The sequence below is a fragment of the Polyodon spathula genome, chromosome 3 (assembly GCF_017654505.1).
Source record: "Polyodon spathula isolate WHYD16114869_AA chromosome 3, ASM1765450v1, whole genome shotgun sequence".
In the NCBI taxonomy this organism is placed as follows: domain Eukaryota; kingdom Metazoa; phylum Chordata; class Actinopteri; order Acipenseriformes; family Polyodontidae; genus Polyodon; species Polyodon spathula.
In genome coordinates this window covers 18,489,758-18,516,421 of record NC_054536.1, presented here as the reverse complement: position 1 = coordinate 18,516,421, position 26,664 = coordinate 18,489,758, and positions in this window count along the sequence as shown.

Here is a 26,664-nt window from a genome sequence, read left to right as displayed (position 1 = left end):
TTGGCTTTACACTGGTTTCAGCAGTGGCACAAATGCAAGACAATTAGGACTCCTTACTATTCATCTAAGCACATGGTGAATTTGAAATCCGGGTGTTTAAAAAGAGACCAGTTAACTACATTAGAGCAGTACAGTTCCCCAATGTATCCTAAGGTGTGTAAGGAATCAGGTTGAGATAAAAGGTTGATGTTAGTTTTTATGAAGTTGTATTTTACATTTTGAAGGAGGGCTATGTTGGTAGCAGACAGTGGTTTTGTGTATAATGAACTGTATTCATGTTAACTGTAACAAATTGTCTGTAACTCTCCATAGTAATAGCATAGAAAAGTGCAATAAAGCACTGTGAAAACTTGCTGAAGCACAGGTAAGCACTGTATAGTTCAGATAGATATGGTAAAGCATATTAATACACATAGCAAACCTGAGTAAAACATGGTAAATGCATGAGAAAATTCATGGGAAAAACAGAGGAAAACTGCAAATAAACTGTGGTGAACTTTTCTAAGGGCCCCTGGGACACCCTTGAAAATGGGGTATTTTTTCATATCTCAAGTGCTCTATCCTGGAGGAAATAAACTGAATGAATGGAGTGTGTATTGTAAACACCAGAAAGGAGGAGAACAGGGTCACTTACTGTAGGATGACCGACTCTGCATTAACTCAGCTGGGAAAACAGGCTGACAGCACAAGCACACAGACCAGCTAAACACAGCATGAAGCTGCTGACGGCAGCAACCACCTTCTCACTTCCATTTTATTTGTGTACAAAAACCCCTCCAGATATTCTTTTCATCTCTGAAGGGCTGACAAGAGTTACAGCCCATTTAAAACTGTACTGTCTTATACCATGGTAAAAGAACAGCAAAGTAAAACACAGTAAAATAGAGCACAGACAAGCATGGTGAATCACACAGAACTTAACTATTCCCCATAGTTTATTTACTACTGTATAGCTTATAATCACAATCCTAGAAGACTATTCCACTCCAGGTTTAACAGGTAAAATTATTTAATGAACTACTTCAGGCTCTGTTGCTGGTTTAATTGTTTCCATTAAACAATTTAGAACAGGGCTGGAACAAAGATGAAGTGTGGAAGAGCCAACTTTGGCCACCCCTGCCTTAAGACTTTTTATCCAAGCTCAGATAGCTGTAACTACTAGAATCTAAAGTTTTGTCCCAATTAACTGAAAAGGTTTTTTTTTCCTAATAGGAGTGACACATTGTTGGCATTTTAGAGACAGACACAAAAGACAATCCCACACAAAACCCCAGAGGGCTGCGTTGCACAAACTCATGCTGCCTCAGTGCTGTCCTTTGCCAGTCTTCCTGCACATAGAGCACCCTCTACTGCCTGTCCTTGTGCCTGCACCACCACAGTGAACTGCTCAGCATTAAGAGGTCTAGCAACATGTTTTCTTTCTGCAAATGAAAAACACAATGGGGCAGATTTACAAAGCATTTTACAATGAAGAATAAATTATTCAATCAAGGAGAACAGCACCTGCTAAAGTTATAAAACCTAGAATTAAACACAGCAGGGTTGTAGACAGTTTAAGTAAATTAGGTTGTTTGTGTCTCTTTTTTTAACTTGAAAACCTTTTTCTTTTAACTAGGGGTGTGCCGAATCTCACATCCGTACTCGTGATTGCCATTAAGAAGTATTTATCGGTAGGTATTACATAAATCCATTCTTGAATCTGTTGATTTCAAAACAAGAAAAGCTGTCCTTCCCCCACCTTTACAATTCAGTACCAATCAATGGCACTGAGTGTTTTAGAAGCCGATTGGAAGTGAATTTTCCGCATCCGGAGCGCTGACATTTCTAATGAAGTACTGCCATACCGAGGCCATAAACTGACAATGAATCAGCCTTGCTACGGCAGTAAAACTGTCAGTGCCACAGATGAAAGGAAAATTCGCTTCCAGTCGGCTTTTTAAAATACTCAGTGCCATTGATTGGTACTGAATTGTAAAGGTGAGGGAAGGCAGTTTTTCTTGTTTTGAAATCAACACATTTATCTATTTTTTTTATTTTTATTTATTGCTTATACCTTGGACAGTTCTGTATCAAAAATAAAAAATGTAAAAAGATCAATTTTGGTCACACAATAGCTGTACTTACAAACAAACAAGAAATACATTTTAATGGTTAACTGAAACACAATAGAGCTATTAGCACAAGTATTTGCAGCATTCAAAAAAAAAATGCAACATGTAGTAAAAAAATTCTTCCTCTGTCCTCGACAAGGACACACCTCATCTGAATTTTATAATCTTTAAAATCCGATGCATCCATAACTATTAAACACTCAATAACGCTACATTGAGACAATATTAAAAGGAACTTCTGCAACTTAAATAAGTAAATTCAGTAACAAACATTTCAAAACGTTTCTGTGAGAAACACTTCCCGTCGAAACTTTATCAATGAATTGATTTAGTTCGTTTTGGTGTGCATGCTTGAAATTGTACAGTGCCAGTTCCAAATGGCTACCTTGTCATTCAAGACCCTTGTTAAAGTCAAAGGCGCTCTGCAGGGTGCACTAAATAAACACATAGAAAAGGTTAAGCTTCAGGTGTGTCAAAACTGTGAACTACGAGGCTGGGCTGGACAAATAAATAATAGCACAGTCGTCTGTCAGCACGGGTGGCCACTCTGTCTGCTGTGATTTAATGATCGCTGAGTGATGGGGCTGGGGTGAATAAATGGTACAGTATCTTACAGAAACACAGAGGTGGAATCACTGAGCTGAGAAGTACCTGCCGCTCGTCTGTGAAAGATTACCATTAAAAATGTATGGTGCCCAATAGCAGGAGCGCCCGCTCTCCTCAGACACAGGGCGAGGGAACTTGATTTACACTGGGACTGAATGATTCATGCATTCTTTTACAAAGACTGTTCAAGATGATGTTAGGGTTAGGTTTAGGGTTTGATGTGATTCAATGGTTCATAAAGAGCTTTTCTTGATTGCTTTAGGAAATGAGAAAGAAATCATACATTTGTTACATTTAAATGACAGGACCATAATTGTATGAATATAAAGGTTAGAAGGATTTCTGCGTGTTATACAGGGTGATTCATTATTTTATACAGCATTGTTGGAACATGGTGAAAACTGGAGGGTATGTGGTGGATGATACTCAAAGGAAAAATGTCTATGAAAGGGTTGTTCAATGATGTCAATGTTTAAGAAGCACTGAACACAAGCAAAAAAAACCCAATGTTGAGCAGATTATGAATTCCATTGTGTATGTGGTGTGTTATACAATAAGGTTTTTGCTTGGATTGAATATGTGAGGTGAGCAATAATTTAAGGGTAAAAGAAATCTACACCCTACTGGAAAATATATCTATATTGAACAGCCAGAAATGAAATGGTAACCTGCAACCCTAAGTCCACAGTAAGTAGTTGAATGTTGATGAATTGTAGCACGTCTGCTGCTTGTTATTGCACTGATGAACCATTGCAACAAGCACCCGATAGCATGCTCCTTGTGATCGCCCTTAGATCCTTCTGCTGAGTAGCTTGTTGCTGAATAGTTGCACGCCATTCTCACACAACCAGTATAGGTCTTGTGGGTCACATGACCTTATAATTGTATCTCTGTATTCTTTGCCCAGTCAGTATGCCAGTCCTGAGCCATGCTGCTTACTACTATAAAAGTGCCACTGTGGTCTTTCTACAGGCTCTAACACATCAGCTCAGTACAATGTAGCTCTGCTGCTAGCAGAATATTATTATTATTATTATTAATTAGTCATTAAGGAGACGTGAACTATGCATCAACAACTGAATTTGAAGAAACGTATCATTAACAATGTATAAATAGTTCCTGTAGTGCAATAAAAAAAATTAAAAAACTTAAAAATGGTGCGCTTTCCACTTTGGAGCAAGCATTGACTTCTCTGTGTCATCTGAGGCTTGTCATGGACAGATTTTATGAAAAATGCATTGTTTGTTTAATGTAAGATTTGCCTGTTATTATTTTGCCTGTTTACCATAGACCACCCTTCAACAAGTACTGGGACACAGGGATGTGTTTCCTGTGTATTTCTGCATTCGGTTACTGTGATGGAGACAGAAGACATCCAAGCTGTAAGTCTGCCTCCCAAGCAAGAAGGACGTTTGGTAAGGCTAGTGTTGTGCCATCTCCAAGATGGCCGAACTCTATGTTGAGGCAAAACCGGAAGTCGGACATCTTGGGGAGGGTACATGGCTGCAGTGCTGCTAAACAGGTCCATTCTGATCAGCTGGGGGCTGCGCAGCGACTGGATAAGGTGGGGCGCTGGGTTGATTACGGAGTGGAGTTTGGCAGCACAAAAGGGGTGTAGCTGCATGACCATTGACCTTACATTGCTGACTGATGAAGCGCCAGAGCACTCTGTGTTTGTTTTGTTTCACTGCCGAGGATTGACACGACAGCTGCAGCTATACAGCCAGCAAGAGGACCCAGGACACTATCCCACAGCATAGCACAGCACTACACAGCCCAGCACAGCACCACACCACAACCTGGTGTTGAGAGTACAGTTTTCATGCACAGAGGGATCAAGGTGGCACTGCTGTGCTGGATTAATAATTGTGTTTTTGTTTGGAGACTGTTGTCTTTTTCTTTCCCCCTGATACCATTGTTGGTAGCAGGGGTGACTTTATTATTTTGACAGACCGCTTTTAAAATAATAAAGCACAGGTTTTACTGAACAGTGTGTGGACATTCCCTTTCTGCACTCACCACTTACATCCCGACAATTACACATGCACTGGGAGTCAGCTAGGAAGGGGGTGAGACTCTGTTGCAATAATGCATTGACCCGGAAGGGAAACAACGTGGCAGCCGTAGATTGGAGAGGTGGTTTCACTCGTCTACCAAGGGGTCATGTGTGACAGCATAAAAGGGGACGGAGAATCGCAATCTGTTAGTTCACACTGGTTTGTGTACATAAACTGAGAAGGACTGTGAGAGACCCCATTTTATGTAAAAAGTACAATGAGTGTTTCGTTTGTTTGTCTTGTAATTGTCTTGTCTTGTCTTGTGCATTACTAGACAGCTAACGGAGATCCAGAGCTGTCGCCAAGGGCCAGCATTAAACCGGACAGCACTTGACCATTGTCACAAATATAAACTTGCACGCACCCAGGACTGGTGGCCATGTCTGTATTATTGTGGGGCGGATATTGTTTATTATTTCTTTCCTGTGTTATTTACCCCACACTGGTAAGTACAATAAAAATATTTCCAAACAGGATTATAATTATCTCTGTCTCCTTCTTTAACACACTGCATCACTCCTGCACTGTTTCCACTCAGCCACTTTTCGATAATTTCTGATACTGGCAATGCTATAAAAAGACACAGATGGCTGAAGGTGATAAAGATTGTTCCGTCACAAGTTACAAGCTGAAGTGCATCAGATGAGAGACTGAGGCGGGTTTAATATACTGCAGATGTACTGCTGGATATTATCAACATCAATAGTATAGCCACTTAACTTCCATTTACAAAGAAGAGCCCGTCTCTGTTGCACTGTGATTTCTACTAGTTTGCAATGGAAGCACAGTGAACAAGTACAAACTATAGAAGAGGCCAGATATACTGTTGTGAAACCTCATTGTATATATTCATTTATATTGAATATAATTGCAAATATGAACATACATGCATATGTAGGTATGTATGTGCGTATGTATATACAATGTGTGCTTACAGTATACAATAGCATTTCTAGTAGCTTGAAGGAGCAACTTAGGGGGTTTGCATCAAGTTTACTTTTAAATAATAAAACAGCCCCATCCTCTGTACAAGTAAAAATAACATCTACCCTGCAAAAGGAGAGCTTAGCGTTTCTTTATAATTTATGATAAAAGCCTCTACAGCCCAAACATAAAATATATATTGAAAGGGCTGCTCTAACAAAGTGGCTAAACAAAGAGAGAGGGTGAGTGAGGGGGAATTGAAGTAAACAAAAAAAAGAAATAAAACCAGGTATGGATTCATCTGCCAGGGCTTGTATTGTGTGTGCGCCTGTGTGTGTGTATGTGTGTGTGTGTGTGTGTGTGTTCCTCTGTGTGTCCGCCTGTGTGTGGGTGTGTGTGCGCCTGTTTGTGTGTGTGTTCCTGTGTGTGTGTGTGTTTGTCTGTGCCTATGTGTGTGGGTGTGTGTGTGTGTGCCTGTGTGAGAGTGTGTATGTGAGTATGTGTGTGTGTGTGTGTGTGTGTGTGTGTGTGTGTGTGTAGCTATGGCCAAAAGTTTTGCATCACCTAGAATTTTAGGATTAAACATCATTTAGATGTGGAAGCCATAATAGTAGTACAATATTTCATGAGACTTAGAAATGTCACATTTTTCCATTTTTGTCTGTTTTTTTCTTAAGTACATGGAAAACTACAAAGTGGTATGTAATCCAATATAGTAATGTAACATTATACACCCGGTTGATAAAGCAAAATCTGTTAATTGTATCGAGTGATGCGACATCTTTGCCCATCTATGTGTGTCGTGGTAAACTGTTAAAAGGGTGTATTCATGTCAATACTCAAGTCTCCCGATTGCTGTGTAGATTAAGTTTTAATATTAGGCTGGGATGTGAGTCAAACAGTTCCCTGTGTTCTCTTGTGTGCCACCAGCACAGAGACGAGGGAGGCAGCTCAGCCACACACCACATTACCACACTTCACCTATGAAATGATTAGGAAAGTAAATATGGTACTTTTTGCTGAGTTCCTAATAAAGAGACCTTATTCCAATGCTATATTGTGACTGGGTAGCCCTTTAAGAGAGACCAACTAATTACACCAGTCCAAAGAAATCCCTAAATACAATTCTGTTGGGAGATTTCTTATATAAAATACCCCACTGGATTAAACTATCACAATTTGAAGTGAGCAATTCGTAGACTTGGCAACTTTTTTATTCTTTTTTATTTATTTTTTTATTTTTTGCACTTAACTCTGTGCCTGAAGTTGACAGGAAATCGAAAAAAAAACCCATAAAAAAACAAAAACAAAGAAAAGCCCACGGTTCTTTTAATAATTTTAGAAAACTGTCCACTGGGCTTCAAAGTGCTTGAGTTGCCATTCTCCAACTTAGAGGAGCTTTGTGAAGCCTTACAAGATGAAAATATAATATTATTTATTTGGTTCACAATACTGTCTATGTTTTATATTAAAAGCAGTATACTTGAACCCAATTAAACCAACTGATATTTAAATTTGGATATTGCTTATGCACCCTCCCCTCCAGTGTTAGGCTTGGGGGTGGAAGCAGGTGGGCACGGTGCACTCACTATTTTTGGTAAAACGCCATTTCTCATTCTCTTCCTTGTTATTTATCTTGAATAGTCGCCTATTTTATGAACTGAAATTAACGTGGCACTGGGTTTTAGAGGGCTGTTTCGTTAAACCTGTTTTTTTAAAGAATGTTATCACATAATAATGTGTTAATTCACTTACATTGGCTGTGTGGTTTATTATGTGTTGTATAGGTATAGTTTTTGGTGCTTTGATAGTAAGTTATTTTTAGATTTTTTTTTGCGTACTTCTGGTGTTTTTTTCGATTTTTATTATGATTTGCTAAAAGCGTTTATTTTCAGAAATTAAAAAGAAACAGCACTCAAATACAGTAGGCTACAGTAACTTCGATTTCTCTATAATAAATAAAAGAGCATAGAATCTCACTTATGCAACGCATACATATTAAATATAGGTTTATATTAGACTAAAATATATAATGTAACTTAATAGTAGATGTGCACCTTTAAGATTCAGGTGATGCAGACGCGCAGTCCAGTCCCATTAGATAGGCACACTATAAACAGAGCTCTATCAAAAATAACAGTGCGCCATTTTCAGAGACGTCCTGCAGTGTGTTGATGCCATACTTTTTCTATTTTGTGGACAAAATAAATAACCATTGTCTAGTCTTAACATTTTTAAAACATTATGCCATTCATTTAATGTATGCAAGTGTCTTTTTATTTTATTTTCAATGTTTAAATAATTTTATGTGGACCAGTTAACAGATGTGAATAGTCAAATTGTTTTCCAAATGGTTTCATGTGGGTACATTCAGCATTAACATTTTGGAAAATCCAGCATTGCACTGAATATAGCCTTGCAGCCAAATAATATTTCTCAAGAACAGGCAAGGCTAGCCTCCTATAGAGCATGAGAGTCTCTTTTTCTTTATTCTGGGCTGGGAACCTTCTGTAAAAAATCTACCCAACAGTGCTACTATTAATTTGAATTATTATACTGATTATTGGTAGCCTAAAACTTATTCAATATAATTATTTAAATGCAAATAAATGTTTCTCATCCAACCAACAGTATGATTTCTCATGTACCCCACCGCCTGTCACACACACACTGACAAACATACACACTAACACACACACACACACACGGTCTTTCAGTTCCTTGTGTGGACTGTCAAATCATTATGGAGATGTAGAAGGAGAGGAGAACCATTCATCACACTGACAGAACAGTGATGACCTTTCATAAAGACAGCAGAGTAAGACCTGCAGGGGCCTGAATAACACACCTGCACCCCCCCCCCCCCCCCCCTACCCCCCCCCCCCCCCCCCCCCCCCCCCCCCCCCCCCGCCACCTGACAAGGAAACTACAAGTCTTTGTTGTGTGCTTTTATTCAGCCAAGCACTGCTCAACTGACTAGCAAAAAAAACACATTGGAGAAGAATTGGTGGGGGTTTGAGTGAAGTCCTTAAAATCTGAAAAGAAGTTTACACAGTTAACCCAAACCAATACTTTAAGTGCAATACAGAAACCAGGACCAGAGGACACCACTGGAAATTAAATGGAGATAGACTTAGGAGAGAGGGTGGGAGACTCAGTGAGTAGTGTGCGTATGGAATTGTTACCTAGTCATATTGTTGATGCTGAACCATTGGGATAACTTCACAAAGCCGGGCACAAACCAGCGAACCACGCACACTGCAAGTGAGCGTCTTAACCACTGTGCAAAGCAGAGGGGCTTGTCAATATATTTCAATATATTCCCATAGTATTTTTTTTTTTTTTTTGGAAAGGGGTCATGGTGTGCTTGCATAAGGGTGCTTGCATCACATTAACAACACAGCCAGTCATGATACAGAGAAAGCAGCAACTGCAATGTAAATAGTGCTGTGATCAATTTTACCAGTTTTAAAAACGTAAAGAAATCAAACCATGTCAACTTTTCATAAATACAAAACAGGCTGTACTGTTCAGTAATGCCCCATAGGCTCTGCAAGAAAAGGAAAGTTTGTTTCTGCTTAAAAAATGATTGGGGTGGCAGAGCTGCTCACTTGGTAAAGGCATGACTGCATGGTGTGCAGGAAGAGTCATACAGTAAGAAGCTCACTGATCCTGCCCTGGCTGTGAAAAGTCATCAGTCTTCACTGGTGATTCTAGAGAGAGCATTAAATTGGCTCTGGCGCAAGGGAGGCAAAACCAACAGAGTGTTTCTCCTCACTATGCTCAAGCACACACTTGCAGGGCTGGTCTTTGTCCACAGAGACAGGCTGCTTGCTGACATACACTCTTGGGTTCCTGGGTGTAAGGAGGCAATTTGTTATGCTCATGGAATCAAAGGACGGCCACTTGTAATGTTGTAACTCCAGTCCAGATAAGTGGCTGTCCCAGTTCGCAGTTGCCGAGTAGCATTGTTAGAAAAAGAATGCGCATTCATTACTACAACAATACACAGGTCTCATCCCAGCAGCAGCAAGCATGTCTGTCTTTTATTTTATATCGATATACTACACCACTGAACCTTCAGATCTCCTGAGCTGTGTGGGGATGTACTGAGGGAAGGGAGTGTAGTTAGATATTCTAAACTTGGGAGAAAGTCAGTGTTAAAATAAGTAGAAATGCTAGACTATTTAAACAAATGCATTAATAATTTATTTCTTTTAAATTTAGTGTGCCCAATTATTTTACCACCCATTTTCTCCCAAATTTCCCCTCAACGTAGCAATTCCCCACAGTTCAGGAGAACCAATGGTTCAGTGGGCGTTCACTAATCCCACGACCAAGGCAGCTTCCTCTTTTACACCCATGAAAACAAGAACGGATGTCAGTGAGCTACCGGCCTCTGGAGGACAAAGGTCAGCGGTGTGTGTTCTGAGCTCACTGAGCACCTGGCCAGCAGGGGTCACTGAGAATCTGTCTCTTCCTGTTTTGCCTCCCTAACCCATGGGAGAGCCAGAGCCAATGCAACGCTGCATTCGGAATCCCCAGTGAAGACCGGGGACTTCACACAGCCAGTACGTGAAACCGCATTATATGAGTGACCTTGAACACCAGGTGATAAATAATTTAATTGAATTCTTGTAGCTAGCTACCCATCTGAAATCATACCAGAGAAGCATGTCTGCACCCTTGTCTCTGTATGTGTGTGTGTGTGTGTCTAAGGCACTGTTACTGGACAAGGGAGAGTTTACCAAGACATTCCCACTCTACATTCACCAGAATTTCTGCTGTCTCCCCTCCAAGCTGCGGCACAATAAAACAGTTTGCATACAGTAATACTAAACATTTCTCAAACTCTAATAAATGATTACTGCAGACCCAGGAAGATAATAGAAGTACAATACTTTGTCCCATCTGTTACCTACTTGTCTGCCGCACAACAGAACGGCTGTACTATTATAACCCTACCTACCATTTGTATTCTGAATTAATGAGACACTTTTTTTCATGTCCCCCCCCCCCCAATTCCCTTTCTTTGGTTTAAGCAGCTGGGCCCTGTGTGTCCTTCCTCTGGCAGTAAATCACTCTTAGAAATACGCCATGTAAAACACAAAGCATTTATTGATGGCACGGTGCGTTCCGAATGACAGGTTTTATTACCGGTTTTGGCACATTCTACTGCGTTTTGATTTGTTTTAATGTCAGAAAGACTGTGAGGATTGGAATAAACTGTAAAAAAGCAACCTGGACAAGCCAGTCTTGTGCACTTAAACAAATAGCACACTGAGCTCAAACACTTGCAGTTCCGCCTCACCTGCTTCGATATATTTATGATCCAGGTACCTGTGTTGTAATTATATATCTATATATATCTATATCTATATATATCTATATCTATATATATATGCAGTCCCTATAGAAAGTCTAAACCCAATTTCAGAATTTTCACCTTTTGTTGCCTTATAGCCTGGAATTAAAATGCATTAAAATAGTTTTGTTTTTTTTTTTTTCATTTATCTACACATTCTATCCCACAACTTCCAAGTGAAGAAAATTTTCTAGAAATTTGTAGAAAATTAATTAAAAATAAAAACTGAAATAGTTTGGTTGGATAAGTGTCCACCCCCCTTGTAATAGCAATCCTAAATTAGCTCAGGTGTAACCAGTCGCCTTCAAAATCACACACCAAGTTAAGTGGCCTCCACCTGTGTTAAATTGTAGTGATTCACATGATTTCAGGATAAATTCAGCAGTTCCTGTAGGTTCCCTCTGTTGGGTAGTGCATTTCAAAGCAAAGACTCAACCATGAGCACCAAGGTGGTTTCAAAAGAACTCTGGGACAAAGTTGTTGAAAGGCACAGATCAGGGGATGGGTATAAAAAGGACTTGAATATCCCTTGGAGCACGGTCAAGATGATTATTAAGAAGTGGAAGTTGTATGGCACCACCAAGACCCTGCCTAGATCAGGCCATCCCTCCAAACTGGATGACTGAGCAAGAAGGAAACTGATCAGAGAGGCTACCAGGAGGCCAATGGCAACTTTACAAGAGTAACAGGCTTTTATGGCCAAAACTGGTCAAAGTGTGCACATGACAACAATATCCCAAGCATTCCACAAATTTGGCCTTTATGGTAGGGTGGCGAAGCCATACTCAAGAAAGCCCACCTTGAATCCTGTTTGAAGTATACAAAAAAAACCACACAGAAGATTCTGTAGCCATGTGGCAAAAAGTTTTGTGGTCTGACGAAACTAAAATGGGAATTTTTGGCCTAAATGCAAAGCGTTATTTTTGGTGCAAACCCAACACAGAGCATTACCCAAATAACACCATCCCTACTGTGAAGCATGGTGGTGGCAGCATCATGTTGTGGGGATGTTTCTTATCTGCAGGGACTGGGGCACTTGTCAGGATAGAAGGGAAAATGAATGGAGCAAAGTACAGGGAAGTCCTTGAGGAAAACCTGCTGCCCTCTGCAAGCATGACAACGACCCAAAGCACACAGCTATAGCTACACTGGAGTGGTTAAGGAACAAAAAGGTAAATGTCCTTGAGTGGCCCAGTCAGAGCCCTGACCTAAATCCAATCGAAAATTTGTGGCATGACTTGAAGATTGCTGTCCATCAACGCTCCCCAAGCAACTTAACAGAGCTTAAACAGTTTTGTAAAGAAGAATGGTCAAATATTGCCAAATTTAGGTGTGCAAAGTTGGTAAAAACCTATCCCAACAGACTCACAGCTATAATTGCTGCCAAAGGTGCTTCCACCAAGTATTAACTCAGGTGGGTGGAGACTTATTCAATTATGATCTTTCAGTTTTGTATTTGTAATATATAAGTTTTCTCCAATAACAGAGTGGAGTATGGTGTGTATGGTGTGTATATATATATATATATATGCAACACTGAATTGCCACAAAAATTTTTAGCGGATGTGGCACTTTCCCCTTGTTAGTCTAATTAATGACTTTATGATCCTTCTTTTTGTCATGCGTAATTTTTCACAAGTTATTCTGTATGTTAACACAATCGACCATTCAATAAAGGGCACACACAGTATGAAACTTATCTTTTTTGCAAATCTTGGTGCCAAGCGAAAGTTGAGTAGTTTACTGAGAGTGTAGATCCCGCATTCAGAATGTCAATGACAAAGTGTTCTAAATGTTTAAACCACAGTGTGCTCTATAAAAACACACATAGTATGTTAATATCATGTTTCAGGTTTTTTTTTTTATTTATGTTTATAGTGTTCGGTGATTACCTCTAATCAAATTGAGAGTTACTTTCTCTTGCACTCTTTGTATGACAGACCTGACACATCAAAGAAATGCACTCTGAACTGTACTGTAGGTAGCCACCAAACACTTATAAACATACAACATATATATATATATATATATATATATATATATATATATATATATATATGTGTGTGTGTGTGTGTGTGTGAATTGTATGTTTACTTAGAAAATGTATGCATTAAAAATATCCACCTGTTTGAGGGAAGTGCAGATAATCCCCTATCCTCTAGTCCTGTACTGTTGACTTCTAATACTCACATTAGAGCACCAAAGTTCAAATAATTACAATTAGAAATCACATGAAGCAACTCTCAGACAATCAAAATGTCAGATTCCAGAACACATTAGCCTGCCTACCAGTAGATGGGATAAAACAAACAGTGTCTTTGCACACTGATAAAATCTTGTTTCAGTCCTGCCTGCTGTCCTGGCACAGAGAGAAAGCAGTCATGTGTAATTGAGAGATTAGATTTGATCCTGGGATTTCCTGGCTGTCAGACCTCCGCTCGCCTCTCTAACCACTCAACAGAACAATCAAACAAAAGGACAAGGGAATATACACAGAACTAACCCCATGTATATAGACCACTGGCTGGAACTGCATGGAACAGCTATCCTGTACCCAGACCATCTTGGAACCAGATCTTCTCAGCTCTCACAAGTAAAGCAGGGGTGGCCATGGCCAATCCATGATGACCATGGAGGAGTTCTGTTAAATGTACGTTTGCAATTCCAATCCTCGAGGTCCGGAGCTCTCCTGATCTCTGTTCCACCTGCACCCTGAATTACTGAATTGAACCAATTTAAGCTCCTCGTTTAATGATACCAATAACACTTGGAGGACTCTGGACCTCCAGGACCGGATTTGTGCAGCCCCTGGTTTTAATCTTATTGTAGAAGAGATGTAATCTCGTGTTGTTTGGGAGAAGCTGAGATAAAAATGTATAGAATTGTGTCTCGTGAAGTATTAATTTGTTATAATTCACAAAAACAAAGATTGTACTCAGGAACTGCTATTAAACATTAAACTAGCTCACGCACATACAAAGAGTCCTCAGAATTGCCTAATAATTGTACAGTACCTGAAAACTAAAATATAATTTATTGGATTACAGTCAAATGCAATTTGAAACATCTACATGATAATCAGAGTGTATGATAAAAGTTTGGAAAAGATTGGCACAAAATCGAGGCAGTTATTGTGTTCACCATGGAGAGTGTGACAGACGGACAGACAGATGGACAGACAGAAACAAAATCTTCTTTTAAAGAAGAGTAATTAAAGGAACAAGCCAAGACACTGAGCATATTTGCTTTACCCATGATGCCATGATAAAAGGCAATTCTGTAGAAACATATTGAGCTGTGTAGCTTTCAATGCTTACGCCGTAGCAGATCAGTACCAGTCCAGCTTGTTATTGCTTCCCATTGCCAATGCCTTGGTGTTTTTCATTTTTCTACTAGTTACCTTTCCATGATTGTTCTCGTTTCACTTGACCACGACTCCCCACCTCTCTCATTCTATCACTGTGTACTTGTTCTCCCTTCTTTCTCCATCTACTCTTTTTCTCTCCCTGCTCCTCATGTTATCTTGTATCTTTATAATAGATTGTGGTCTCCAGCTAAACAATTATAAGGTTGCCAACAAGAGCATTTTCAAATGGAATTTTATGGAACAAAAAAAAAAAATAAAGATTTTAACAAATTAATGAAAAATCAATCGCAAGCTAGGAGATCAATTAATGCTCCTAATGCAATGACCATTACAGCGAGATCGCTCAAAAATCCAATATCCCCCGTTGAAAACACTTCCCCCGATCCATGGGTTTTGGCATTCTCCCATTTTTTATTTAGCCTGATTTGTTTTTTTCATCATTATCTGGAAATGGTTTGCATGAGGAAGATGAGGAGGGGGTTGAAACGCTTCGTCCAACCCGCTAAGAGCACCGGCCAACTTCCCCATGACTTTGGGCAAAAAATCCCCCTCTACCCACATTTTGTGTGTTGGGTTTTCTGTAGTCCATTCAGCCAATTAAAGGTTTGCACAGTGTACTGATTCAATGATGTTCCTGGAATAACATCCTGCAGACTCCTCACTTCAAATTAGGGCTGTCCTGAACTCCCACGGTGGTCCTACACCGGACAGTATTATGAAGTTTCTAATTCTGTGTCCATTCCTTTGTATATACCTCTCCCAGCACAGTACAGTATGTAAAGTTGTGTGTGGTTTGTATTGTGCACAACATAGCTCATTGTAGTTCACCAGATGGTTCTTGAATGCAGAATAAATGTGTTTTATAGCTGCTACAAATACAGTTCATACTCCCTATATACTGTATATTATACCCAGGGATTACACCCTGTTTAGTGGCTGCTTATTGGAGGGTGTCTGATACAGAGAACACAATACAAGTTACAATATCCCCTGCCACCCCTACCAGGCCATGGCCCCTGCAGTAGAAGTGCTACCAGGCTCCTCCAGTACCATCCCAGACCAGCCTTGCTGTGTGTCCTACCTCTGGCAGTAAATCACTTAGAAATACATGCACAAACTCCACGCATTTATTATGGGTTTTGGCACATTGATTTGTTTTAATATCAGAAAGACTGTGAGGATTGGAATAAACTGTAAAAAAGCAACCTGGACAAGCCAGTCTTGTGCACTTAAACAAATAGCACACTGAGCTCAAACACTTGCAGTTCCGCCTCACCTGCTTCGATATATTTATGATCTAGTTAGTTGTGTTTTGTCTGGATAACAAAAACACAAAACAATGGAATAGAGTTATATTGGCTCTCATTGGCTACATTTACAACAAAAATAGAGGTATCACACCATGATTATAGCAGTACAGCATGACGTATAACACCTGTCCTGGCTGAGGCTTTGAGAGGCTTGTGCACACAGCAGCAGTGTGGAGTGTTAGTCGCCAGCAGCGTTTGCAGTTAACCTGGGCTGCACGGAGAACATTTCCCATATCGATCCGTGCCTGTCAGCTTCTGGCAGCATCCTGCAAAGAGACCCACAGGGGAGAGGAAGAAAGGGACCATAGCCAGTCAATACGAGCGCTCGGAGCACTTTAGAGCAGCTCTACACATTTGGCTTATTTATTTGTTTTACCCGATGCCACTAAATTACTTACTGTCATTGAGAGCCATCAGTGCTCGCCTGGCTCCAAGCAGCTGATTGATTCTGAGTCTCAAAGGAGCTGGTGATTCAGCATCAACATGACTAGGTAACCCGTTCCATACTCTCACCACTCTCTGTGTGAAGAAGTAGCTCCTACCCGCTGTCCTAAGTCTCTGGTCCTGATTTCTGTACTGTACTTAAAGTTTTTGTTAGGGTTAACGTCGTGCTACTGTATCACATTTTTGGTGAATCATGATTCACTGCACAGCCATGTTACAGTATAAATAATGTGGTTTAGTACTTGACCACATCTACACCTGATATTACCAGCCACACAGAAATAGAACTGGAATTGCTTCAAAGTTAAATTTTGGTTTTGTGATTGTTTCCAGTTATATGTCAATGGCTGGTAACTTTGACCTCAACATTGTGAGCTGGAAGTAGTATCCCTACTGCACCACAATGAACTACTTTTCCCCAGTGGAAGAATACACTGCCCAGGACCAGAAGACTGTTGGAAATTAAGTGGAGACAGACGTAAGACAGAGGGGAGGAGACATTTCTTCACACGTAGAGGTGTGAGGGTGTGGAATGGGTTACCTTGTCATGGTGTTGATGCTTAATCATGGCTTTCCATCTCTAACCAGCAGATAACTTTTCCTCCTAGTCCCTCTGCTCTAATCACTAGCCTACACTGCCTACCTCCCAGTCCCTCAGCTCTAACCAGCAGATAACACTTCCTCCCAGTACCTCAGTTCAAACCACTACACTGCCTCCCTCCCTCCCAGTCCCTCAGCTCTAACCACTAGACCACACTGCCTCCTGGTACCTCAGTTCAAACCACTACACTGCCTCTCTCCCTCCCAGTCACTCAGCTCTAACCTCTAGACCACACTGCCTCCCGGTACCTCAGTTCAAACCACTACACTGCCTCCCTCCCTCCCAGTCCCCCAGCTCTAACCACTAGACCACACTGTGCTTATGATTAATCCAGCACACCTCACTTAATAATTCAATACTCAGTTATAAATTGATTGCAGATTGAAAAATGATTGCCTTCAAAAAGTAAACAGCACTGGGGGGAGAAAAAAATGAACATATTAGATTTATGAGGAAGGGCTGCATTAAGGGCTAAGTAACTTACAGAACTGTCAACCAGAGCATTTTAAGTTAGAATTATATAAGAAAGCAAAAACATTTTTACCAAATTAATGACAAAATCAATACAAGCTCAAAAATCCATTAATGCTTAGGATGCATTGGTTACAAACAGACAAACATAGACATACTGTAGATCAGTGGTTCCTTCCCAATCCTGGTCTGGGGGGGGGGGGGGGGGGGGGGGGGCCTGTATCTGTTGGTTTTCATTCCAACTGAGCTCTCAGTTACTTAACTAAACCCTTAATTGAACTGATAATTTACTTAATTAGACCTTTTTACTTGTTTTTAGTTGTTAAACAGTTGCAGATTTCAAGTTAGTTATAACATTAACTTGAACTATGCAACTGCTTAAGAGCTGAAAATAATTACCAATGTCTAATTAAGCAAATTATTAGTTCAATTAAGGGTCTAGTTAAGTAATTAAGAGCTCAATTGGAATGAAAAACAGAAATCATAAGGGATCCCCAGGACCAGGGATGGGAACCACTGCTCTGGATAGATAGATAGATAGATAGATAGATAGATAGATAGATAGATAGATAGATAGATAGATAGATAGATAGATTAGGGGTTACTGTCTTCTACTAATCACTTGGAGTCACAGTTTTGGTAGCTGCCACTGATTGAAGGTTGGCATGAATGTGGGAGTCACCTCTTTAATCCAATGATAACTTGACTTTCAGTGATGGTTGCAAAGACTTTCTTGTCATTCAAACGATTGTACTTGCAGGCTTACATAGAATTTCCTGCTAGAAACTTTTCATACAGCTTTACATTCTCAAAACATAAGGCCACACCAGCTGGAGCGCAGTCATATATTGAACAGTTGATTTAGCTGGGACTCAAACTCGTATCTTTCTGCAGGCAACTTTGACCACTGAGCTGCTTGCATGCTATACAAAACAAAGACAGACAGAAAGCAGCTATCACTTTCAATTGTCTGTGCATTGCATTGATCTGCGGCTAATGGAAATTATGCTAATGATTAATGATAAAGTCCGCTTATTGCATGCTGCTTTGAATGTTACATTAGCATGACAATGAGATTATTAATGTGTAGCCAGGTTACTGAGGCAATGCAAGCTTCTGATAACAATCTTCATGGATGTTTGCGCAGGGAGAGTGTCAGATTGTCCGGGAAACCAGTATCCTGTAAACAACACAAACATAGCAGTACTACAGATCGTTGTATGACAATCGCATTACTGATGACTTGATAGAATTCAGCAGCACTATGGTTTAATCAGTTATAATAACATCATGTGGTAAATGCATATAACTTGAGGTGATTGAGCTCTTTTGAAGTATCTGCTTTAAGTTTTTAATTGGTTTGAAAGTACCCTGTACTGCTTGTGTAATGGGCAGTGTTGAGTGATGCACTGCTGTTAAGGATCCTGTCCCGTCGATGAGATGTGATAAAGTTAAAAGCTCCGTAACCACAAATGTAGACAGGCTCTTTTTGCATAGGGATTAAGACGCTTCCTTGTGGTGTGTGTGGTCACAGGTTCATGCCCAGCCTCTGCAATGTTTAACAAGCAGAAAACTGCTGAAGGGTTACAAATATTATGAAACTACACAATGGATTGACAAATATATATTTTTAAAAAAAGTCATTAAGTGCTTGAACTTTGACCATGTCTTGTTGGCAAATTCCCCATCTAACTCCAGAGACCAGAGATTTAGGAGCCAGGTATGGGTACAGTAAGGGTTAAATTAGCTGAATGTTAGGGATGTTTTTTTGTACGGCTCTATTATGACTCCTTGGTAGTCGGTGTGACTCTTTTACCAAAGTTCTATTCCAATTTAATTTCTTAAATTCCTGTTATCACCTGCATTGCAGGGACAAACAACATTTCTCCAGTACGCTCTAGTTTGAACATGATTTTCAGCTTGCTTCAGCATGCCTCTATGTGCTATAGATTGCTACCCTAGGTGCTTTATTACACTTTGCTGTGCTTTTACTATGGGAACATTTCAGAAGGGGAACTTCAAGACTGTGTTCTCTTATGCAGATACTGAGGTGCAAAGTGTTTAGAAATAGAGGCCACACTGTAGGTGCTTCAGAGACTCAGGGAACCCGTACAGACCTCCAATGCATGTACAAGAATGTTGTCTTGTGTGTGTGTGTGTGTGTGTGTGTGTGTGTGTTGGGACCGTGGTAGACACAAGCAGCTTCTCAGTTCCCATCCGAGAGCTTTGTGCTGACCACATAGTCTCACATCTGTGTACGAGAAGGCAGGATGATTCATTTCACCCAGACACATTTGGATCATCTTAACAAGAACACAAACCTTCAATCTGCACTCTTGCTCCCACAGGACAACTTTACCTTATTTTACGCGAGTCTGCTCTTTTTCGACTAACGCTAAGGGGATTTGTAGAGAGCCTCAACTTTGACCCCCTTGGAGCTTTGGTGAAATGCTTGGGAGGTTGTAAAAAAAAAAAAAAAGGCGGCAGGAACAGAAACCACTGCCAGATTGCTACGCCTCATTTGTCATCTCGTGAAGGGGCAGTGTGAGCAAGCATTGATCATTTTCAGAGAGGGGTGGTTTTATGCCAGTTGATTTGAATTGCACAAAGTTATTGAAAGTGAACTGGAGATTACAAACTCCCCAAGTGAGAGTCTTAACCACCGAAAAGGAGCCAGGGTGGTTTACATAAGCAGTTATAGAGCCTTTAATCTCATCCCATCAGCAGAATCAGTAAAGGGCTCAGCACTACCGGTTACAGTAATTTCACGCTGAACCAACAAAGGTAATGATAAAATGATGACATAGCCTGCCTACCTTCTTGACGTTGTATATGAATGCTAGGCACAGAAAACACAAAATATCATGAAGTTCCATGATATGTTCTTCATGGTACTTGACCCCACACTGCATTGGAAAATGCAGCTTTGAAATCCATTATAAAACTTGGCCTGTGCCTGCTGTGTGCTCATATTGAATGCACAGTAGGTACAGTACATTGAAACCTACAGTATGTGGAAATCTGTCTTATGAATATAATACCGGTACGGGTAGTGTATTATTTGTATAAAGGGTTTTAGGTCATTGAGTAATTTACTCTCCAGCTTAGACACTATGTGAATAAAATGTATTTTGGGTGAGGAAAATACACTGCAAATGACTACTTTCAATAAATACTGTACATATGGCTTTTCTTATTTTCCACCTGAAAAAATCCAACAACTTTTTCGCAGCAATTTAGTCTTGCTTAATAATATGAAAAATATTACAACACCTAAAAACCCGGATACCTGTCAGGTTTTTATTCACCCAGTGCTACCCGAGTCTCTTTTTACTACCTGGGAATCAATTTATTAATTTGAGAATTTAAACAAAATGTAGAAAATATGACAATACAGTTGTAAGCGTGGGTCTCTGGAGACCGTAATAAAGACAATGTTAAAACAAGCTTTTGCATGAAGCCTTTTCTTAACTGACAGGATAGCAATGTTTTACACAAAACAATAACACAGCGAGTGGCAAGTACACCTCAATAATAATAATAACAATATTCTTCTCAGGAACTAAATCGGAAAGAAAACAACAGAACAACATTCTGTTAGTTTATGTCAGTGATAACCTTGTGATCCATTAATAATAATAATAACCATGTGGCTTCCAATAGGGAATGCTTTATCTATAGTTACTGCACAGATATAGTTTCTTGGTAAAGAAATTCCACCCAATGGTTTGCATGGATGCCATTGTTATGGAACGGCACTTCCAAACAGTTAAAGAACCAAACAGACACACTTGTCTCTTTTGCACCTGCAAAACCCAGCTGACTCAAATTATGATAGCTATTGTGACAGTCCATAGCATAATAGTGGTGCTGTGCTACTGCATTTGTTTTAAAACTGAACATAACAGCCATCTTAACAAAAAGGAATATGGCCAATATATGTCACAAAGAATCCCACAGCATGAAGCACATTTAACATTAACAACTGTATTCAAACTGAGATGTTTTTATTATTATTATTATTATTATTATTATTATTATTATTATTATTATTATTATTATTTCAATGTTTCCAGTACTTAAGCTTACACAAGTCTACAGCTCTGAAGGGACTAAATGTATGTGTGCTATATAGTATTTAAATATGTATCATGCACTTACAATATTTATCTTTACAGACGTAAACATTTACTTTTAATTTTACTGAGATAATATCAAGCAATTAATTACAGTTATTATCTGAGTTGAAAGCTTCTTCAGTGCAGATTTCAAGCTGAGTGGTTCAGTTCCAAGCTCCAGCTCATCCATCTGACTGACTGCCCGGGGCTGTGGAGGGAATGTCTGTCTTTGGTTTGGACATTTGCCTCTCTGTTGTAAGATATGGGAAGGTGTGCTTAATCTTGAGGGATAAAGAGCTGCATTACAGTGCTCGGCTTGGACTGTTCCAATTGTTAAACTGTTTGAATTTTTTGTTTCACCGTTTCATTTATCCAGTTTAGAATGTCCAATTATGCTCCCTCACTGTAGCAATTTCCCACAACAGCTTGGGGGAACTGAAGGTTAGTGAGCACCCTCCCATCCCACAGTCAAGACACTCTTTACATATTCATATTAGTGAGCTACTGGACTGGAGGACAAGGGCCAGCCCAGCATGTTTCTGTTTGAGTTCTCCTGGCGCCTGGCCAGTAGGGCCTACTGTGGTGCAGTGAGGTGTTTCAGTCCCTACTGATATTGCCTCCCTACCCAGCACCAAGGCCTATGTGTCCTGTGCAATCCCCAAAGACCATCAACTTCGCACAGCCAGGAACCTGCATTCCCCTGACTGCATGACTCACCCTGCACACCACATAGCCATGTCTTTACAAGGTGACCTGCTTGTGAGTAACGAACGTATTGTTTTCTAGATTCTGAAATGAAGCGACTTCAGGGAATGTTAAGCTACTTCACTGGAATGGAAATGGCTTCATCTTCTCGAGGTTCTGCAGTTAGTGTTCCCTAAAGAGCTTTGTGAAAATACAGGCACAGCTGGGGGGAGTTAGCTCTCATACTAGAATATATTAAACAAATCACTTCCCAGACACTGTGAGTGCGGAGGAACTAGTGCTGACTTTAAGGTGCGTTTGTGTCAACTACGATAAAGAGCTTGGTGCTTGATCTGAACCGAAGCTGTGTGTGAATGCAAGGAATGGTAGTGTGTGATTGGTGCCGTCTGTTCTCAGGCAGCTAGTGGGCATGGCAAAGGAAGGTGTTTATGGAAAGGTTGAGTCAGCTTGGAGAAGCTGAGCAGCTTTGAATCTCCTCTCCTGTACTGCCGGGTTGTCAAGCCCACTCGTCAGAGGGATTAACAGATCTCTCACATTGTAACACACAGAATGTCTATAGAGGTTGACACTGAACCCCAGACCTGTAGACTATTATTTGTCTACAGAAGCCCAGATTTGTAGACTAAACTACGCCTGTCCACACCAGTGCAGATATGGTATTGCAATAATCATGAAACAACTGGGCTATTAACATAATTTCCACAATATCTATAAACACCACTAAAAGCCATCAGGTCACATGAACACCTTGACACATGAAACTCCTGTTCTGTTCCTTCAGCTTCAGCCCATTACATCCAAGATAACAGAGCTCAGGGAAATATGAGCTTGTGCTGATGGCTTTAGCTGACATTGTTCTATGAAACTTCCTCAGTCTCACTGGCATCATTTGTCTCTCCGGTGCTGGATATTTCTCACAATCCAGGTTTTGGTTTCAGAAATAAAACAGCGTATTTACAGACAGTCATCCGATCAACTACTGCTTCTACACCAGACTGCAATACAAAGCTTATGAATACCTTAAAAAGACAAGGGCCTGATTGGCATGCAGAACCATTTTCAGTTGTCTTTTTACACTTTTAAAAAATTAACAGACTTGTTAAAATATAATAGTTTACCACAGTAATATTGCATGGTCATTTTCCCCATGCTTTTCCTTTGCATTTACCAGTGATTTTCAATGTTTGTTTTTTTTTTTTTTTAAATATTCTTTACTATACTTCTCTGGGCTTTACAATGCTTACCTAGGCCTGATAATGCTTTTAATATTATAAGGGTAAGCCTCTAGCAGACTTTACAAAAATGAATGAGGAGGGCAGGAGCAGCGCTGTTCCAGTCAATCAGCAAGGGACCTTTCTGCCCCCCAGCGTGCCCCCAGCTGGTCCTGTCGTGGAGTGACCAGCCTCTCTCCGGTCAGTGGCTTAATTCCTGCTGACTCTGCTGCACTCGGAGTGTTTATCGACAGGCACTCAGATTAATTTGTCTATCAGGCAGCTCAATCAGACAATAAAGGCTCATGGAAATCCCCCGGCCGACCCTGCTAGCGGCCCTCAAGATAATTTTTCCTGCTAAATGAATCTTTTTCCATTTCTGCTCGGCGCTCTCCTTCGTGCTTAGCCAAGCTAAATTCTATTGGAGTCTGCAATTTTATTTCTTTTAACGTGACATTTTGAGAAAGAAAAAAGAAAGGAAAATAAATGAGTAGAACTTTCACTAAAGCTTTTAACCCTTGCCAGGTTGTCTGTGGGCTACGCGTGAGCCTTTTTAATTGTAATTTGAGGCTTGTAGCTGCACTTATTTACTGGGCTCTGTTCCCCAAGCTTTGAGGAATGTTTTTGTAAAGTCTGTTTTTATTAATAAAATAAAGTTTAATATTTAGGAGGCTGCTATTTACAGTTGTTAATGAAACATAAGGACATTTATGAATGAAAATAAGCCTTTTGGCTCATCTAAGCTCCTCTGGTCCCTAATAGGCGATTGATTTCAAAACTTGGTCAAGTTGGATCCAAGTGATTCAGCCTCACCACTCTCTGTGTGAAGAAGCATCTCCTTCTCATCAATGGTCCAGAACAGTTTCAGAAATATCAAACTTGATTTTATCTAGATATCTTAATAGCTTTGAAAAAACAACTTGTGAGGTGTTTGCACAATTTGCACATCTGTTTATGTCAGATATAATAATTTTCAAAGTGTAAATATATAAATTGATTGATACCTATGTTAGCATACATTTTATTCTCTAAATAGTCTCTAGCTTGATTCTCTTCTACCAGTATAAAACAGAAAACACTGACAGATGTATCAAACCAGGGGAGTCGCAGTTTCTTCTGGCTCCCTGTACTTTCCTCCCTTGACTAATGGCTCCCCCACAAGAACAAATTGCCGGCAGCTTGCGATGACATACAACAGCGGCGAGCGTGTCCGAGGAGGGCTGGGGCTGCCCGCTCACACTCATTCATTACCCAGCAGGCTTAGCAGCCTTCACTGCACCCTCTCCTATTTATCATCCACACATCTGCTGCCTGCCACTCGCATTGTCAACACAAAGATGGAAATAATAAGTCAATGGACTAGCAGATAGCAGCTGATACCACATGCAGAGCAGCCCTCAGTTAACATGAGAAAATGAAAAATCAAAGCTGCGGGTCAATTCTTTCATACTGCTACTGAATTTTGTAGAGCAGTCCATATTAAAAATGTGAAGGAGGGGAAATAAATCCTCTGTGAATCTAACTAAACTCTCTGGTAAAACAAAAACAAAAGCATATTGGTCAAAAGATTTGTCTAATTGAAGGGCTGCCCTCATACAATGCCAGCACTCATTTAGAAGTTCCCCAAAGTACATATCTGCATGGTAATTTTTCCCATGCTTTTTCCATGGTTATATTATGCATTTAACATAGTTTACTATGCTTTTGCATTTTCTTTAAAAATACCTTACATCTTTGGGCTTACAATGCTTTCACTGTGCTTTATTACACTGCTATGCTTTAATGCATATTTCCGCTTCGGTTAAATTGACAGCCAATTTGTAAAAGAAAAAGAGAGGAAAGAAAAGAGAAAGCCCCGAGTGAGTGTGTGCAATTCATCATACATTACACTCTGACTGTGTAAATGTCAAAGTCCTCTTCTTCAGGTGAGTAACGACCGCAGGGCTTGTTTTTAAATAATGCACGTGCTTGTCAGGGGCTGTCAAACCGAGCCCCATATCCATGCCGAAAATGGATTTGATGCAAATACATTAGTCAAAACCCCCCACCTCTCTCGGCTCTCTCTGCGTGCGCCGTTCCATCTCAGAGTACTCAATCACTACAGAGGCCACTCCAACTGAGACTCCATAGCGACTCTTCCAAACCTACGTCTTATTTCTCTGCGTTGAAAACAAGAATGGCAGTGGAGGGAGGGATTCATTTTCCGGTGCTACTACAGTGCGTTTACCATAGTTTACCCCGGTTTGCTATTTTTTAAAATATGGTTTATTATACCTCCCTGGTCTTTACAATGCTTACCAAAGCTTTCCTGTGATGTATTACACTTTGCTATATTTCTATCATGGGGAACTTGTTTAAGAGTCTTGCTCCACAACTGGCAAAGATTTAAGTGGATACATTTAGGAGACAGGAATGCCACTTTGCTTTTCTCTAGCACTGCTGTGAGGATGGTAGTGTGCTTGAGTAAAGTAGTGGTTATCGAAAGCGCTGGGCTGCAGTGTAGAAGGCAGTGGGTTTGAGAAGCTAAGTCTCAGCAGTAAGAAACCCCTAAGTCTGAGTTCTTCAGAAAATGTTTCATCAATGGAAATAAGACTGCTTAGCAGTTTGCTCCATTCCTGATTTTACAATGAGTTTAATAGGACCTGAGCTTGAAATCTATACTCTGGGTCTAATCAAGCCTGTAGTAAAACCTAGAATGGGTGAAAATACTATGCAATCAGTGCCTTACTTCCATCCCTGAACTGTTTACACTACTCCAATTACAAAACTCATGTGGTTACATTTCCATTTGTTATTTTTATGCTCTGTCATGAAAAGTTAGTGATCAGATCTTTATTACACTACACTGTGCATCATTTAAAATAAACTCTACTGACATTCACAACTATTTTAAGAGGTATACACTTTGTTCTAAAATGTTACTTGGATGAGAATGTTTTAATAGAAGAATTTCAAACAGACAAAGCCCTGTCTGAGGAATGCACTGTCTATACCCAGCTCACCTGTCACAAGGTTGATAGGTGATAGCTCTGTAATAGTTCAGGGGGATACAGTATATTCTTAGTGATGTTTTAAAAAAATATATAAACATTTGTGGCATTAAAAAGCATGACATATAGCATATCTCCTGTATACCGCATGTCATGGTCAGGACACATCCTCTATGTAAATTACCATGCAAGGATGACTGGGAATCGGCAGTGGGGTCTGTGCACTGGAGCAAAACCCTCCTCCTGCGTACATCATGAGTCACAGATTCCACAGAATTACCCCAAAAAAAACAACTAAGGGTTGACTTCTAACTCATGGGAGGACCTTCAAAACAGTACCATACATAGAAAATCAAATCTAGTATTTCTCAGATCTTTGTAACC